At 49.4% G+C, this 16,105-nt stretch overlaps 1 pseudogene; it reads right to left on the bottom strand.

The window, feature by feature from the left end:
- Positions 1 to 12,370: 12,370 nt before the first annotated feature.
- The window catches only part of LOC107296061, a 79,458-nt pseudogene continuing 75,723 nt past the window's right edge, over positions 12,371 to 16,105 (bottom strand).

Here is a 16,105-nt window from a genome sequence, read left to right as displayed (position 1 = left end):
GACTGGAGCGGGTCAAGATAGACTGTTTCCTCCAGGTGCCGGGGGAATTGCTGCGCAACCACACTCTCAACAACCTTCGCCACAAAGCGAAGGTTGGAGACCGGGCGATAGTTAGCTAATACATCTGGGTCCAGGGAAGGCTTCTTAAGGAGGGGCCTCACCACCGCCTCCTTCAGGGCCGCGGGGAAGACACCCTCCCATAAAGAAGCGTTTATAATCCCCTGGAGCCAGGCTCGTGTACCCTCCCGGGCAGCCAGTACCAGCCAGGAGGGGCACGGATCCAGTAAACATGTGGTTGCATTCAGCCTCCCCAGGATCCTGTCCACGTCCTCAGGAGCCACAGAGTCAAACTCCTCCCATACAACAGTCTCAAGACTTGCTCCTGTCTCCTCCCCCGGGGCCACCCAGTCAGAGTCAAGACCTTCTCGGATCCAAGCGACTTTGTCATACAGATATTGAACAAAATCCTCGGCCCTCCCCTCCAGGGGATCCTCCCCCCCCCCTCAACTGAAGGAGAGAGCGGGTCACCCTGAAGAGGGTGGCCGGGCGATTATCTGATGACGCAATGAGGGTGGAGTAGTAGTTAGACCTCGCCACCCTCATCGCCACTAGGTAGGATCTAACCTGTATCCTTACCTGTGCTCGATCGGATTCGCTTCGGCTCGCCCTCCAACTGCTCTCTAGGCGTCTTTTCCGGCGCTTCATCTCTCTCAGCTCCTCGGTAAACCAGGGAGCCAGTTGAGATCTGCAGAATTGCAGATAGTTAAAAAGGTTAAATATCTGGGGATACAGTTAACAGCAAGGTGTTCAACGATAAAAGAAGAAAATTACACAAAACTATTGACTCAAATAAAATTGGATTTGGAAAAATGGAAAAACTTGCAACTGTCAATATTAGGAAGAATTGCCACAGTGAAAATGAATTTACTACCGAAAATCTTATTTCTATTTCAAACAATACCTATAAAATTGGAGAATTTTTTTTTTGAAGATTTGAACTCATTAATTTTGAAATTTATTTGGCAAGGAAAAAAAGCTAGAATTAAGCGGAAATTGTTACAAAATGCCAAGGAAAATGGAGGATTTGGCCTACCGGAGTGGGTTCTATATTATCAAGCATCTGTACTAACATGGGTAAAAGAATGGATAATTCTTAAAAACAAAAGGTTGTTATATCTGGAGGGGCATGATTTACAATTGGGGTGGCACACTTTCTTATGGTATGGGAAAAATAAAGTTCATAAATATTTCCAAAATCATTATATAAGAAATGCACTGTTAACAACATGGGAAAAAATAAAAAGTAAAATATATTTAAAAATTCCAAGTTGGTTGTCAACAATGGAAGCATTTGTACACCCAAATCTAGTGGACTTTGAAAAAAGCTGGACATATAGAGATATTCTAAACTCTGAAGGGAATTTAAAATCTAAACAAGAAATGGAAAATCAGGGTATCAGCCTAACATGGTGGACACATTTACAAATGCAAACTAGATATGATAGAGATGTTAAAATGTATGGATTTTATAAGGAACAAACTGTATTTGATAAGACATTGTTGACTTCGGATGAAAAATTAATTAAGAAAATGTATAATTTTTTTATTAACTTTACAAGTCAAAGAAACAATGATAAGATGGGCGAAACATTTTGGTTATAATATAGAATTAGAAAAATGGCAAAATTTATGGGAAAGAAACTATAAACTGACAGTGTCAACTTCCTACAAAGAAAACTTATACAAAATGTTTTATAGATGGCACTTGCCACCAGCAAGATTAGCAAAAATGTTTAAAAATATGTCAGATAGATGTTGGAAATGTAAACATAAGTCAGGCACATATTATCATGTTTGGTGGACATGTGATAAAGTAAAGAAGTATTGGAAAAATATACATACTTGGCTAGAACAGATGTTAGGAGAACATGTTGATTTTAAACCTGAACTTTTTTTATTAGGTATAATGCCAGAAAAGGCTAATAAACAAAGCTTATACTTGACTTTGCATGTCACAACAGCAGCAAGAATTATATTTGCACAACACTGGAAAAATGAAGGAATACCATCAGATGAAGAAATAATTAAAAAAAATACTAGAATGCGCAGAGATGGACAGATTGACTATGAGACTGAAAGAAAAAGAAGAAATGGACTATTATCAAACCTGGAATTTATTTTACCATTGGCTGGAGGAAAGAAGAAAGGATTAGGAATTAAATATGTATTAGCATGTAAACTCAGACAGCACGTTGGTTGAAAAATTACTATTGTATGTATGGAAAAAACATAAAAAAACCTTACATATATACATAAAAAAGAAATTTAAACTTGAACTGAGGGAAAGGTGCTTTGGCTTCCTGAAAATTACTTGGATAAAACTGTGGTTGGCTGAAACTCTTGGTTTCAGGAGCTATTTAGGGCAGGGCTTTTCAACCAGTGATACGCGCACCTCCAGTGGCACCTGGCAGGTGGTACGCGACCGTCCTAGAGAAGTGGTAGCGGAGGGGGAAAGGAATGAGCTGAAGCGGCGGCAGCACCACACAAGCCTGAGGGAGAGAGAGTTGGAGCTGCAGGGCTGTTGGGGCTCGGCAGAAGCCCCAGGATCAGCGTCGGGCTCCAGCTGATCGGCGCTTCCGGGAGCTGGAGGTGCACTGAAGAGAAAAGGAGGAGGAGGGGGGGAGAGAGGAGAGGATATAAAAGGAGGTTTTGGCGGGAAAGGGCCAGCGAGGGGCTGCCCAGCCCCACCCCCTGGGCTTGCGAAGAGATTGGGAGCACCCGGCATCCCTGCTGACCGTCTCTGCTGACCACTGAGGAAGAACAGAGGAAAGCGAAGCACTTCCCTTTCCCCCAGGATACCAGTGGTCGCGCACTCGCCGCTTTCTCCGTGCACCCCAAGGGGGCCGGGCAGAGACGGTGGGGGGGGCTCTCTCGCTCCAGGGCTGCCCCATGGATCTAAGGCTGAGTGTGTTCTGGCTTTGATGGTCCCGACTGGTAGATCAGCGCCACGCCTGCTCGCTGACCAAGCCTCGCGGCCAGCAGGCTTCACTTTCACCGGGACCACCCCTGCCTGCGTGGGATAGCTACAGCCGGTGGCAGCATGGCCACCGGGAGCACTGGCAATCTCTCCCCCTCCCATCATCCCTTCCTGAGCGCGGAGGAAGGAAAGAGAAGCAGAGGAGGAAGGAAGGAAGGAAGGAAGGAAGGAAGGAAGGAAGGAAGGAAGGAAGGAAGGAAGGAAGGAAGGAAGGAAGGAAGGAAGGAAGGAAGGAAGGGAGCGTGCTGGGAAAGGGACTGCCTTCTGAGCGCTTTGCAGGTTTGTTTTTTTAAGCTGCCAGAGGCTCCGGGCAGGAGGCTTCCCATTTTGACCCCTCCCCCCATCGTTGCCTCCGCCTGAAGGGCCTCTGTGTGGCTCTCAGCTCACCTCTCCCAGACCCGCGTACATGTGTGTGTGTGTGTGCACGCGCATGGGGGGGGTCTCACCTCTTGCAGCCCATGCTGTGACATTGAGGAGGAAAAGAACAGGAGAGGTAAGAGAAGCTGCAATGGGAGCTTCTTGCAGCCTTCCACGGGGCTGGGGGCGGGAGCTGAGTGGAGCAGGGCGTGATGCGATCGGCGGCACGTTGAGAAAAAGAAACAAGTACTCCAGGGAAGGAGGGAATTTGGTTGGAAAGGGAACTTGGTTGGAAATGCCCCAGTTCAAAAGAGGGCTGTCGGGCCTGGGCAAAGCCCAGGATTGCCACAAGCAGCTACAGCTGATCAGCGCTTCTGCAGGGCTATGGGGGCTGGGCAGAAGCCCAGGATCGGCGCACACTTCTGCAGGGTTGCAAGGGCAAGACAGAAGCCCCAGGATTGGCGCTTCCAGTGCACACGGAAGAGAAAAGGAGGGGGGAGAGAGAGGAGAGGCTATAAAAGAAGGGAAGAGAAGAGAGGATATAAAAGAAGGGAGGAAAGGAGAGGATATAAAAGAAGGGAGAGAAGAGAGGATATAAGAAGGGGAGAAGAGGATATAAAAGAAGGAGGGGAGAGAAAAGATATAAAAGAAGGAAAGGATATAAATGTCGTGATTCCGTGCCAGCCTGTGTTCCCAACAGCTGAGTCTGGGGAATCTGAGGAGGAGGTGGAGGAGGCATTTGGAGGGCCATCAGGGTCGGAGGGAGGCTATGATAAATTACAAGACTCACGGTTTGATGAAGAGCCTGGGCCCTCCAGTCGTGTTCCTGATGAAGCTCAGCTGTGTGGGGAGAATGAGTCAGACTTGGAGGATTCACACCTGATGGACATGATGATTGATGCTCGTAGACGCCGGCAATTAGCGAGAGCAGATCAGCAGCAGTCAATACGACAACTCCAGGGGAGGAGGAGAAGGCACTGAGAGGCAACGCCTTGGGACTGCTGTATAAAAAGGGAAGGTGTGGGCAGTGCTGGTTGCTGAAGGCAACCGTTGCAAAGTATTTCATGGGATCATGTTCTGTTAGTCTTGCCGGTGACTACTTCTCTGCTTTGTATGGTTTCATGTGGACAATTTCCTCCATTTGGATTGTGTTTGCTGCTTTTGTTTCTGGACTATTTGGCAGGTTGGTTACCCATATTAAAAGGGGTTTGTTTTCTTTTGAGTCTCCAGCCTATTTTCTCAAAAGGGGTTTTGTCCTTGTGCCTTTAACAAGGACAGCCATAGGCTGGGATAGAACAGTTTGCCTTCAGCCTAACCCTCTACTATTATGGAGCAGCTACGTGCTGAGAATTCCCAGCTCTCCCAGCAGCTGGCTTTGTTATCTGCCCAAGTTGCTCAGCTATCTGCCCATGTTCCTGCTGCTCCATCACCACCCAGGAGAAAATGCCAAGTTGCGATGCCGGACAAATTTGATGGCAATCCGGACATGTTTCCTGTTTTCATGGGACAATGCCAGCTGTATATCAGTGCGAGAGCGGCTGATTTCCCCACTGACCGAGATAAAGTGGGGTTTATGATAAGCCTGCTCTCTGGTGCTGCAGCTCGTTGGGGCACACCTCTGCTAGCCCAACCTAGTCCATTGATGGACAACTTTGTGGGGTTTTGTGATTACATGCGGATGATGTATGAGGACCCCATCAAGACCCAGACAGCTACCCGGTGTTTGAAAGCTCTGAGGCAGGGCCGATGCCCCCTGCAGGGCTATATCAGCGAATTTCGGCTGCTTAGCCAGGATTCAGCCTGGAATGAGGCTGCGCTCGTGGACGCTTTCCAGGATGGATTGTCGGAGGAGATGTTGGATGAGCGGGCCCGTGTTGATGTTCCCCCGGACCTTAATGGGCTCATTCATCTCTGTCTGTGGATCGACGCTCGGCTGCAGCAGCAAAGGAGTCGCTGTGCCACCTCAGAGACCCGTGCTGCCCCCGTTGTGCGTGAGACCCCGGTCCAGAGGGAGGAGCCAATGGAGTTAGGTGCTGCCAGACCTCGCCTATTGGTGGGAGAGATGAACAGCCGACGTTCAGGGTGGTTGTGTTTTTACTGTGGGGACCCTGGGCATTTGGCCGCTTTCTGCCACAAGAAGCAACAAAGGGCGTCTGTGACCGAGCCTGCCCCAAGACTGCCATCTGCTCCCCTGTCGGGAAATGGCCCACGCCCGACCTGAAAGGCATTTTGGGTCGGGCATCCCGCAACACTGAGCGACACCCTTCAGATGCTGCCCACAGACCCCCAAGGCATCTGATATTGGAGGTGTGCCTGATTCTCCCCAGGTTGCCCAAGGGGATTCCTGTCCATGCGTTGATTGACTCTGGGGCCACTACGAACTTTATGGACGCAGCATTTGTGGCTAAATGGGCGATTCCCCAATGCCCAGTGGATCCGCCAATGTTAGTGGAGACCATTGATGGTCGAGTGCTCCTGTCTGGGCCAATTAAGGCTGCCACGCAACCGCTATCACCTTCGGAGTCATGGAGTACATTTTTGGCTTAGGAAGTTTTGCCCTGGGCATGATCTCGATAGCGCAGTCTGTGGGGCGGTGAGGGGGTAGGACGTCGCACTCTTTTCACTGAACGCCTCCACGAGGTCTCGGTACTCCCTCGGGACAGATTGCTGCTCCTCCCCCTCCTCCGATGTGCCCTTGCTGTACTCAGGGGTTCTTCTCATGGCCCCTCCCTTCTCTATCTGCTTTCTTCCCTTGTTCGGAGGGCTGGGGGCCTTCTTCCTCATAATCATACGTTCATCGGCGGCTTCTCTTCGGTTGGAGTTCCATCCCCTTCACTCTCTGGGGGGAGACCTCAACAACCTGGGTTGCTGCCCATGATTTCTCCTTCCCCTTCTTCGGTGGCTTCTTTGGCTTCAAGGGAGTCGGTGCCATGGGAGCCATCCGAGGGGTTGGTGCTGGGCACATTGTGGCCCTGTGACTCTCCTGGCCATGGTGAAAGTACATGATGGGGGCGTGATCGGATGGCCCTGCAGGCTCTGCCACTGGTTGCTTCCTCCCTAAAGCATGCTTCTCTTGGCTTTTCTTCAGTCGCAGTCCGAAGCCCCCACAGCCCTTGTACACCGCCAGGTCTAACTCTGCGGTGGTGACTAGCTGGTACCAGTCACTAAGCTGGTTTGGGATCCCTCGGGCCAGACACATGTGAAATAGGTCAGCGCTCAGCCCCTCTCAGAAGTATTGGGTCAAGAGCTGCTCTGGACAGTGCCTCAGCCTCCCTGCAACCCTCCTGAAGTCTCTAATGTACTTGGCCATGGGTCTACTCCACTGCCTGACATTCTGGGCTTTCATCTCCACTCGTTGGGTCTGTGCGGGGTCCCCAAATCGGGCTTTGAGGCCACAGAGAAATGCGTCCGGATCTGCCAGTTTGGGGGTGCCTTCGTCATGGAGAATTGTCACCCATTCCGCCACCTTCCCTTCGAGGTTGGCCACTATGACATCCACCTGGGCCTCATCATCAGGGTAATCTCCATGTCGATCGAGGTAGGTCCAGACTTGATTAAAGAACGCCAGCTTCTCAGGGTTCCTGTCAAATGTTGCCCTCAGTGGTGGGGGAGGAGGTGGCCTTGGTGCTGACCAGGGCCCCGGCATCCAGGCCCTACCGTATGGGTACATCCACGGGCAAACTCCATACCTGGGAGCCGGCAGTGGTCACCAATCTGCCCCCCCCAGGCTGAGGAGCAGGTGCCGGTGGCAGACTGTGGGCTCTCTATCCTGGACTGGGACCGGACTGGGGAGGTAGTCCAGGCTGCAGGCTAACTGCTCCTCCAGCCATTGCTGCTGCTGCTCCTGTTGAATGCTGGGGTGAAGGTGCCGGTGCTTGAGCTAGGAGCGGTGCTAAGCCCCTTTGGGGTTTAGGATCCAGCCTTAGGACCGGCTCTCCTCCATGGACCTCCAGGCTGCTAAACTTCTGCCTCCACCGATTGGCTGCCACACCTTGGCAAGTAGCACTCCCTGGGTGCTGTCCACTCCGAGGCTCCTCACTCCCACCACTCCAGCTCTCTGCCCCATTCGGGCCGAGGGCAGTCCAATGGGAATTTGGCTTCAGAAGCTTTACGTAGGTCCTCTCGCCACTTCTCCAACTCGGGTTGGTTGAACGCCACTGCTCCACCCGTGCACTCTGGGGTCAGCACCTTACATTCAACTCGCTCCTTGGGTCGTGTCGAGGCCAGTGGGGTTACAAATCTGCTTTCGGACCCAGCTGGAGTCCCGCTGGTCAATCCCAACCCGGCTCCAGCCGATGTCAATGCTGTGACAATGGATGTCATCGCTCTGACACCTGAGAATCAGCAGCCATTTTTACTTTTGCTTCTAACATGCCTTTTATATTCTTTTAGAGTTCAGATGTAGAAGGGGGATGGGATGAATGCTTGAGGGTTTAGCTAGCCATAACAATGTAGAAGTGTGGGAACTCAAGGACATGGTCTGATAAGATTTGGCGGGCTGAGAGGCCGGTGAGAAAAGCCCGCGTCTTGCGTTAATTGGGGAATGTGATTTATGACAGCATTTGTGTTATGGGAATTGCAACGTGTTACTTTGTATCTGGGGGGAGGGAATCTCAGGTTTGGGTTCAACTATGTGAGTGCCGATATTTTGTTTCCGAATAAAATGTTCTTTAAGGAAGAATTCTTGCCTCGAAGTTCTTTTACTGGTTTCATCTATCGGAACCACAACAGCCAGCTTCTCCATTTCAGGCATCTTCTCCTGAGTCTTCACCACCCCTCTGGAGGCTACCAGAAGGGTGTAGGGGCTCAGGACCCCTTAATTGAATTGGAATTCTTGAGAGAGCTAGCTTAGTGTCAAGTTCCGGCTGAGAAGCCCAACGAAGCAAAACACCAGAGACATTGCATTCTCTAATGTAAACTTTATTAGGCATTAGCAAACCAATAAGATAGAAAGGAAGCTAGCTCTGAGAAAATGGTGGGAAGCAGATAATTAAGAGTGAAACTTTCCCTTCCCTCTCTGACATTTCAGGTCACATTGTCCAATATATCTTCCAGTAATTGTTATGAGAAGAAACTTCAGTTTGCCAAAACAACTCTTCAACTGCTTTGGCTCTCACTGTCATGGTTCCAACAGATGAAACTCTTCAAAAGAAATTCGAGGCATTGTTTACCTTAAAGAATCTTTTATTCGAGAAGCATAACATTGGCAATGCATAATCGAAGCCAAAAACTGAATTCCCCTCCCCTGGCACATAGTATCAAAGCACAATTCCCTCCTCCAATTAACAGTCTTAAATCACATTCCCCAATTAGCTTGAAGCGCGGGCTTCCTCTCCAGTTCTCCAGCCCGCCAATTTTTTTATCAGCTCTGGGCTCAATAACCTTGATTCTCAGGCTAAGCTTCATGTTGTTATGTCTAGCTAGACTCTCATTCACATCCCCCCCTCCCAGCATCATCTAACTCTAAAAGCAAAAGGTAAAAGATGGCTACATTTCCATCTGTTGTCAATGCAAAACATCCGATGTTAGCAGCGTTGACATCCGCCCCCCCTTACAAAAAGGACAAATCCTGTAATATAAACAAAAGCACAGATTAGGGATTGCCTCTCGGTTTATTAGGGTGTTTCTTATAGAATCTATTAAGGAGTCTGTCAGCTTTCACATCGCTAGACTTCACCCAAGTAGCCTCAGACAACGAATATCCCTTCCATTGCACTAAGTACTGCAATTTCCCTTTAAAAATTCTAGAATCAAGAATACGTTTTACTTCATAGTGAGTTTGTCCTGCCACCACGAGGGGTCTGGGTGCCTTCTTAGGGGGAGGTCTTAAAGTGGAACCCCGATAAGGTTTCAACAGGCTGCAATTGAAAACAGGGTGAACTTTTCCTAAGAGCTTAGGGAGTTTTAATTCCACTGTGACCGGGTTAATGATCTTTACAATGGGGAAAGGTCCCAAGAACTTTGGTCCTAACTTCTTACTAGGTAATTTGAGCCGTAAATATTTAGTTGACAGATAAACCTTTTCCCCAACTTGAAACGTTCTTTGAGGAGCCCTTTTTTATCTGCCTGCTTTTTGTATGTCTCAGAAGCCTTTTTTAAAGCAGTTTTCGTGGTTTTCCAAACTTCTTCCTACCCCCTCACCCATTGATCAAGTGTCTGGGAAGTGGAGGGCGCCTGGGGGTATCCGGGTATCGGGCTGAACTCTTTTCCTGTAGCCACTTTAAAAGGTGTGAAGCCGGTGCTGCTGTGAGCAGAGTTATTGTAAGCCACCTCTGCGAAAAGGAGGAGGTCAGTCCAGTTTGTCTGTTGGTAACTAACATAGCATCTGAGATATTGCTCCATCATTGAGTTCGCGGATTCAGCCGCCCCGTTAGTAGACGGATGAAAAGCAGATGATAGACCTTGAGATGAGCCAATTAGTTTGAGAAAACCTCTCCAAAACGTAGCTGTGAACTGCACCCCCGTCCGAAATTATTCGTTTAGGCGTGCCATGTAGCTGGTAGATGTGTTTCAAGAACATTTTGGTCAGTCGTTGGGCGGACGGGAGCCCTTTGCAAGCGATGAAGTGAGCCTGCTTTGAGAACAGATCTATGACAGTCCAGATGACTGTATTTCCTCTACTTTCAGGTAGATCTACTATAAAATCCATAGCAATTTCTTCCCATAGATGGGAAGGGTCTGCCACTGTTTGCAATAACCCAGGGGTTTTCCCGGAATTCTTTTCATGGTGGCACATAGAGCACAACTCCGGAGTTAGCTTTCCACATCCCATTTCAATCCCGGCCACCAGAATTGCCAGCGGATGAGGTGTAGTTTTTTTAAATATCCAAAGTGTCCAGCCTGTTTTACGTCATGGCCATGTCGGAGAGCATTAAGGCAGAGGGTCTCTGGCAAGTATAGCTTTCCCCCCTTGTAAGCCAAACCATCCCTGCTTGTTAGGGAGGTATGATTGTCCTTGAACGATTGGTCGGTGAGGAGCTCTTGTTTTATTTCCTTTGCCCCAGGGTCATCAGGGTTAGGGGCTCTTGATGGTGGGACTCTGTGCAGTGTGAGTTGAGAAGCTGTTTGTGGATTGGAGATAATTGCCTCATTAACCTCTTCGCGCTGGCTTTTGTACTGGGGCAGTCTGGATAGAGCATCAGCTAAGAAGTTTTTTCCTCCCGGTATGTACTTTAGAGTGAAGTTGAAGCGGTTAAAGTACTGTGCCCATCGCACTTGTTTCGGGGACAATTTGCGGGGAGTTTTCAGTGCTTCTAGATTTTTGTGATCAGTCCATACTTCGAAAGGCACCTTGCCTTTCTAGATAGTGTCTCCAGTTTAATAGAGCCCAGTGGATTACGAAAGCCTCCCTTTCCCACACAGCCCACCTCCTCTCACACTCAGTAATTTTTTTTGAGGTGTAGGCGCAGGGTTCTAGGGTTCCACTCTGGTTCTTTTGTAGTAGTACAGCTCCGACAGCCACGTCACTGGCATCAGCTTGAATTACAAAGGGCTTCCCTGGGCAGGGATGTTTTAAGACCGGTTCAACAGCAAATAGCCTTTTTAAGTTTTCAAAAGTGGTCTGACAGTTCATAGTCCATGCTAGTGGTTGACCCAGTCATGGCTTTCCTCCCGCTTTGCCTGTTTTTAGTAATTCTGTAAGGGGTAGGGCAATTTCGGCAAATGAGGGGATGAATTGACAGTAGAAGTTGGCGAATCCTAGGAAGCTCTGGAGCTGTTTGCGAGTCTTTGGAGGCTGCCATTCAATTACAGCTTTCACTTTGGTCGGGTCCATTTCAATGCCCTCGCTGGAAATTCTGTAGCCAAGATAATCTAATTGGGTCTGGTGAAACACTTTGATAGTTTGACGTAAAGTTTGGCATTCAACAGTTTCTTTAACACTTCTCTCACTAGTTTTACGTGGTCAGTCATATTCGTGCTGTATATCAGGATGTCATCAAGATACACCAGAACCCCTTTGTATAAATGGTCATGTGGAACCTGATTAATCAACTGCATGAATACAGCTGGGGCCTCCTGTAGTCCAAACGGCATGACTTTAAATTGATAGTTCCCCATGGGACAGTTAAAAGCAGTCTTCCACTCATCTCCCTCCTTTATCCTCACCCGGTAATATGCCTCTCTCAGGTCTAACTTAGTGAAGACACTCTCCTTCGCCAGGAGGGGGAGGAGGTATTTATTTTCCACACACCGCTTTCAGACCTTTATAATCCACGCAGAGACGAAGCGACCCGTCGTTTTTTCTTTAAACAACACCGGGGCTTCCACAGCTGACTTGGCCCATTCGATGAATCCCCTCTCTAGGTTTTTGTCCACATAACGCTGCATCTCCTCAATTTCAAGGGGGGACATAGCATACATCCTCGGTCGTGGGAGTTTGGCTTCCGGTAACAGTTCGATGGAGCAATCATTGGGTCGGTGGGGAGGCAGGGCGTTGCATTTTTTCTCAATAAATGCCTCTGCTAGGTCCCGGTACTCGCTGTGGATGAGTGGCTTGCCTGGTTGCGATAAGGCAGCCATGTGCGCTAGCTCATTGGGTGGGCTAAAATCTCCTGTAACGTCCGTCAAGATAGGGGGCGGCTTCGGTCCTATGGGTAATCTTACAGTTCTCATTCCCTTCTCCCACCAGATAAACGGCTTCCATTTGTCCAACCAAGCTAGCCCTAAGATCACAGCCTCAGTCATTTTTGGAGCCACCATGAAACGAATGAACTCCCAGTGCTCACCTATTTCTAAGCATAGGGGTTCAGTCAATTGTGTGATTAAAGTTCCTCCCATTAGGGAGCCATCGGCTTGCTCAAACCTCACGGGTTTGGAGAGCAGTTTTGCTCATATACCCATTTTCAGGGCAAGTGACAAGCTGATAACACACCGGGAGCATCCGGAGTCAACTAGTACTTTTAAATCTACCTGTGCCCCCATCTTAGGGATTATGAGTTTGGCAGGTAGTGAAAAAGGTGGGACATGTTGACTCACCATTGGGTCGTTCTCTCCTTCGTCGTCACTGTTGTAGTAGGGTAGAGCAGCAGCAGCTCCAGCTTGGGTCTCGACACTCTCCTGCATGGGGGACGTGACTTGGGCAATGGGTTCCTGCGTGATCCAGTTGGATTTCTCTTTCGTTGGCTGCTGTGCTGGTTTCTTCCTCACTGGTGGTCCCAGTCTATTCTGCTGCTGTAAGGGACCGGGCAATTCACTGCTCGGTGTCCCTGTTGTCCACATTCTGAAACACTTGATTGGTGGCCCAGCAGGTGGTCTGGGATTCTCAGTAGCCGCAATGGTTGGAGGCTTTCAGGGGGGTGGCTGTCATTTGGGTTGATTTGGCCTCAACTCGGCTTCCTGTGGGGGTGGCTTCTGATAGCAGGCGAGCTGAACATATAGTCTTACTGCTGCCTGGTACCACTCTTGCAGCTGATCAGGGACTGCTCGATAAATACAAGCCTGGGAGAGGTGGTCGTCTAGTCCCTCCTTGAAATGATGGACTAAGGGATTGCTTGGGCCACCTCTCTATTCTGCCGGCTATCTTGTGAAACTCTCATACGTATTCTAGGGCAGGCCTGCCGGCTTGTTTTATTTTGTGGACTTGCTTGTGCGCTTTGAGGGCAATGGATGGGTCCTCGAACCTTGCTCTCAATCCTAGGAAGAAGAGGTGGGGGTCCTCTAACTCGCGTGCTTGCTCGTTATACAGATTGTTCAGCCACTCGGATGCTTCTCCTTCCAAGCTGGATGCAATCACATCGACCATAGTGGCTGGGTTCAGATAGAAATAGGCACAGCGGTTCAAGTGAGAGCGCACCTGATTGAGGAAAAAGATCAACTTCTCTGGGTCCCCATCGAAGGTGGCTCTAAGACGTGGTGCCATCAGTGGTTGCTGGCCTCCCCACTGTGGATGTTGGATCCCCAACTGTTGCTGGCCCCCCAATGGTGGCTGCCGCATCGCCAGTTCCTGCAAGCCTCCCAGCGGTTGTTGTGCGCCCGGGGGCTGTTGCCACCCCCATGGCTTTTGTTGCATTGCTGGTGACTGTGGCACCCCCCAATTGCTGTGCAACCCCCACCAGTCTCAGCGGATGATGTAATGGCACCCCCAGCTACTGTGAGCCTCCCAGCGGTTGCTGCATAGTTGGGGTCTGCTGCCATCCCCACTGCTGCTGGCTTGCGGGGGGGTTGTGGTGCCTCCAGTTGCTGCAGGCCCTCCTGCGGCCCCGGAGGCAGTTGTTGCTGGCTCCCCATCGGTTGTGGACCCCTCAGCGGTTGCTGCAAGTTCGGAGGCGGCGACCAGCCCCACTGCTGCTGTAGTGCTCCCAACAGTTGCTGACCCCCTGGCGGCTGCATCATCCCCAGTTGTTGCAAGGCCCCCATCACCTGCTGCTGTCAGGTTCCGACTAATGAAACACTTCAAAGAACTTCCAGGCATTGTTTTCCTACGAAGTCTTTTATTTTGGTACAACATGTCGGCAAACCGAAGGGATGCTAAGAACTAAATTCTCTTCCTCTGAGCAATTAATTTCTCAGCATGTTCCCTCCCTAAATTTGTTGTCATATGTCACATTATCCAATTAGTGTGAAGGTCAAAGGTTTCCTTCCTCTTTCTTTCCCGGATTTTTCCCCCCACTCTCTCTTCTGCTCTGCATTAACCCTAAAAATACCAGACGGTTCTGCATATTGTCAAAGCAAGAATATACAGTATTTGCAGCATTGACATCCGTCCCCCCTTACAAGAAGGACATATCCTGTAAAGTAAACAAAAGCATATGTTAAGGGTTATCTTTCAGTTTGTTGGGGTGTTTCATATGAAACCTTTTGACCAATCTGTCAGCTTTCACTTCACTGGATTTCACCCAGGTGGCTTCAGATAACGGGTATCCCTTCCATTGTATTAGGTACTGCAATCTCCCTTTAAAAATTCTAGAGTCAAGTGTCAACGCTGCAAATACTGTATATTCTTGCTTTGACAATATGCAGAACTGTCTGGTATTTTTATAGTTAAATCAGGCAACAGTGAAAGGGGAGGAGAATATAAGGAAAGCCTGGGAAAAAGGACTTGGAAGTAAATCACATCTTCCAAGTTAATTGGAAGATGTGAATCATGACCCCAAAATAGGGGAGGGAAAAATTCCTGGAATGTTATGTGCAACGGAAGAGAAAATCAGATCTTAGCATTCCACCATGCTGTACTGACATCTCTGTAACCTTAATAAAGGCTTTTAGGTTAAAAAAATGCCTGAAAGTTCTTTTAAGTGTTTCGTTAATCAGACACATGACATCATGCTAAGATCTCAACTCTTTTTAAAATGACCTGGGGTCCCGAACTCCATCCACTGCCTCTAGGCTTGAGAGGAGCTGGTAAAGATTCGGGGAAGATCTCATAATGGAGAAAGAAAGATTGTCTGAGGCCAGCCCCCTGGCTGCAACAGTTTCCCGGGGGGGGGGAAGCGACAGCCGGCAAGCCGGGGGAGAGAGGAATCTGGCAGATTTCCCAGCTGAGAGCAAAGACTTCAAAAGCAGAATTGGGTGAGTCACTGGAGAGACTTCAAGACCCAGAGGTGAGAACCAGGAATCAATTCCTGCAGAGAGAAGCCTACAGCCCCTCCCTCATAGATCAGACCCTGAGTTCCCCAATCAGGAACTGCAGTCCTGAAGATGGAGGGAATCCCAAATTGAGGCCTCTGCAGCAACTGAGCTTGCCACAGCTAATAGAGGCCTTGCAGCAGCTTGGGGTGATGCAAAAGCCAGGAGAGCTACAGTCGGTGAGCTTGCAGATGAGGGAGGCCCAGCATGTCCAGCTACCATTGAGGGGCCTACAGCAGCAGAGGGCATCACCACCCCCTGCAGTCCAACAGCAGAGAAGACCACTACAACCCCTGTTGTGTCCTGAGCCTGCAAGAGGCAGGCTCGGGACGTTGCAAGAGTCCCGGGCATTTGCAGAAGCTGCCTGGGACCAGACTGAGCGGCGCCAGCCTTGTGCGCATGCGCAAGGCGGGAAAAGCCCGCCTCATGATTGGTTGAACTTGCCCGGGGATCAGAGGGTATAAATAGAGGCCTGCGTGCCTCTGCTCGGGTTGTTCATAGAATGGAGCAACAATAAAGACTTGTTGGAGATGATTCGTCTCAAGCGCCATTATTCCCAGGACTTAACACTGGCGACGAAGGTGGGATACAGTCTCTACAGCTAAGAAAAGCTAGAAGACTCACTCAAAGAAGTCCGGGAAAGAAACGGCGTGGAAGTCAGCGTTATCCTGCCAGTACGAAATCGCTGGAGGGTGCGTGCGACTGAAGAAGAAGAAACTTGACCATCGATCATGGCTAAAGTTGGGCGTTTAGAAGAATTCGACGTCTCTCACCCCGAGAGGTGGGAATCTTACGTGGCAAGAGTCGAGACGTATTTTCGCATAAACCAGGTTCGAGAGGAAGGCTTAAAGGCTGCCACATTGTTGTGCGTTTGTGGGCAAGACGTCTTTGAGATCGCCGAGAGCTTAATCTCCCCAGACTCGTTGGAAACGGTATCGTACTCCGATCTCAAGAAAACCTTAAAGGAACACTTCCAGCCCAAGCAATCAGTCATGGCTTGGAGGCACACATTTCAACAGAGAGATCAGCGAGTTGGAGAATCAGCAAAAGACTACATTGCGGCCTTGAGAAGAGCAGCTAAACCGTGCGACTTCAAGGACTTAGAAGAAAGGCTTCGCGATCGTTTTGTATGCGGACTGAGAAACA

The sequence above is a fragment of the Protobothrops mucrosquamatus genome, unplaced genomic scaffold, assembly GCF_001527695.2.
Source record: "Protobothrops mucrosquamatus isolate PMUCROS unplaced genomic scaffold, P.Mucros_1.0 scaffold2622, whole genome shotgun sequence".
Lineage (NCBI taxonomy): Eukaryota > Metazoa > Chordata > Lepidosauria > Squamata > Viperidae > Protobothrops > Protobothrops mucrosquamatus.
The sequence above is the reverse complement of the archived record's forward strand: the minus strand, read 5'-3'. Positions and strand labels throughout refer to the sequence as shown.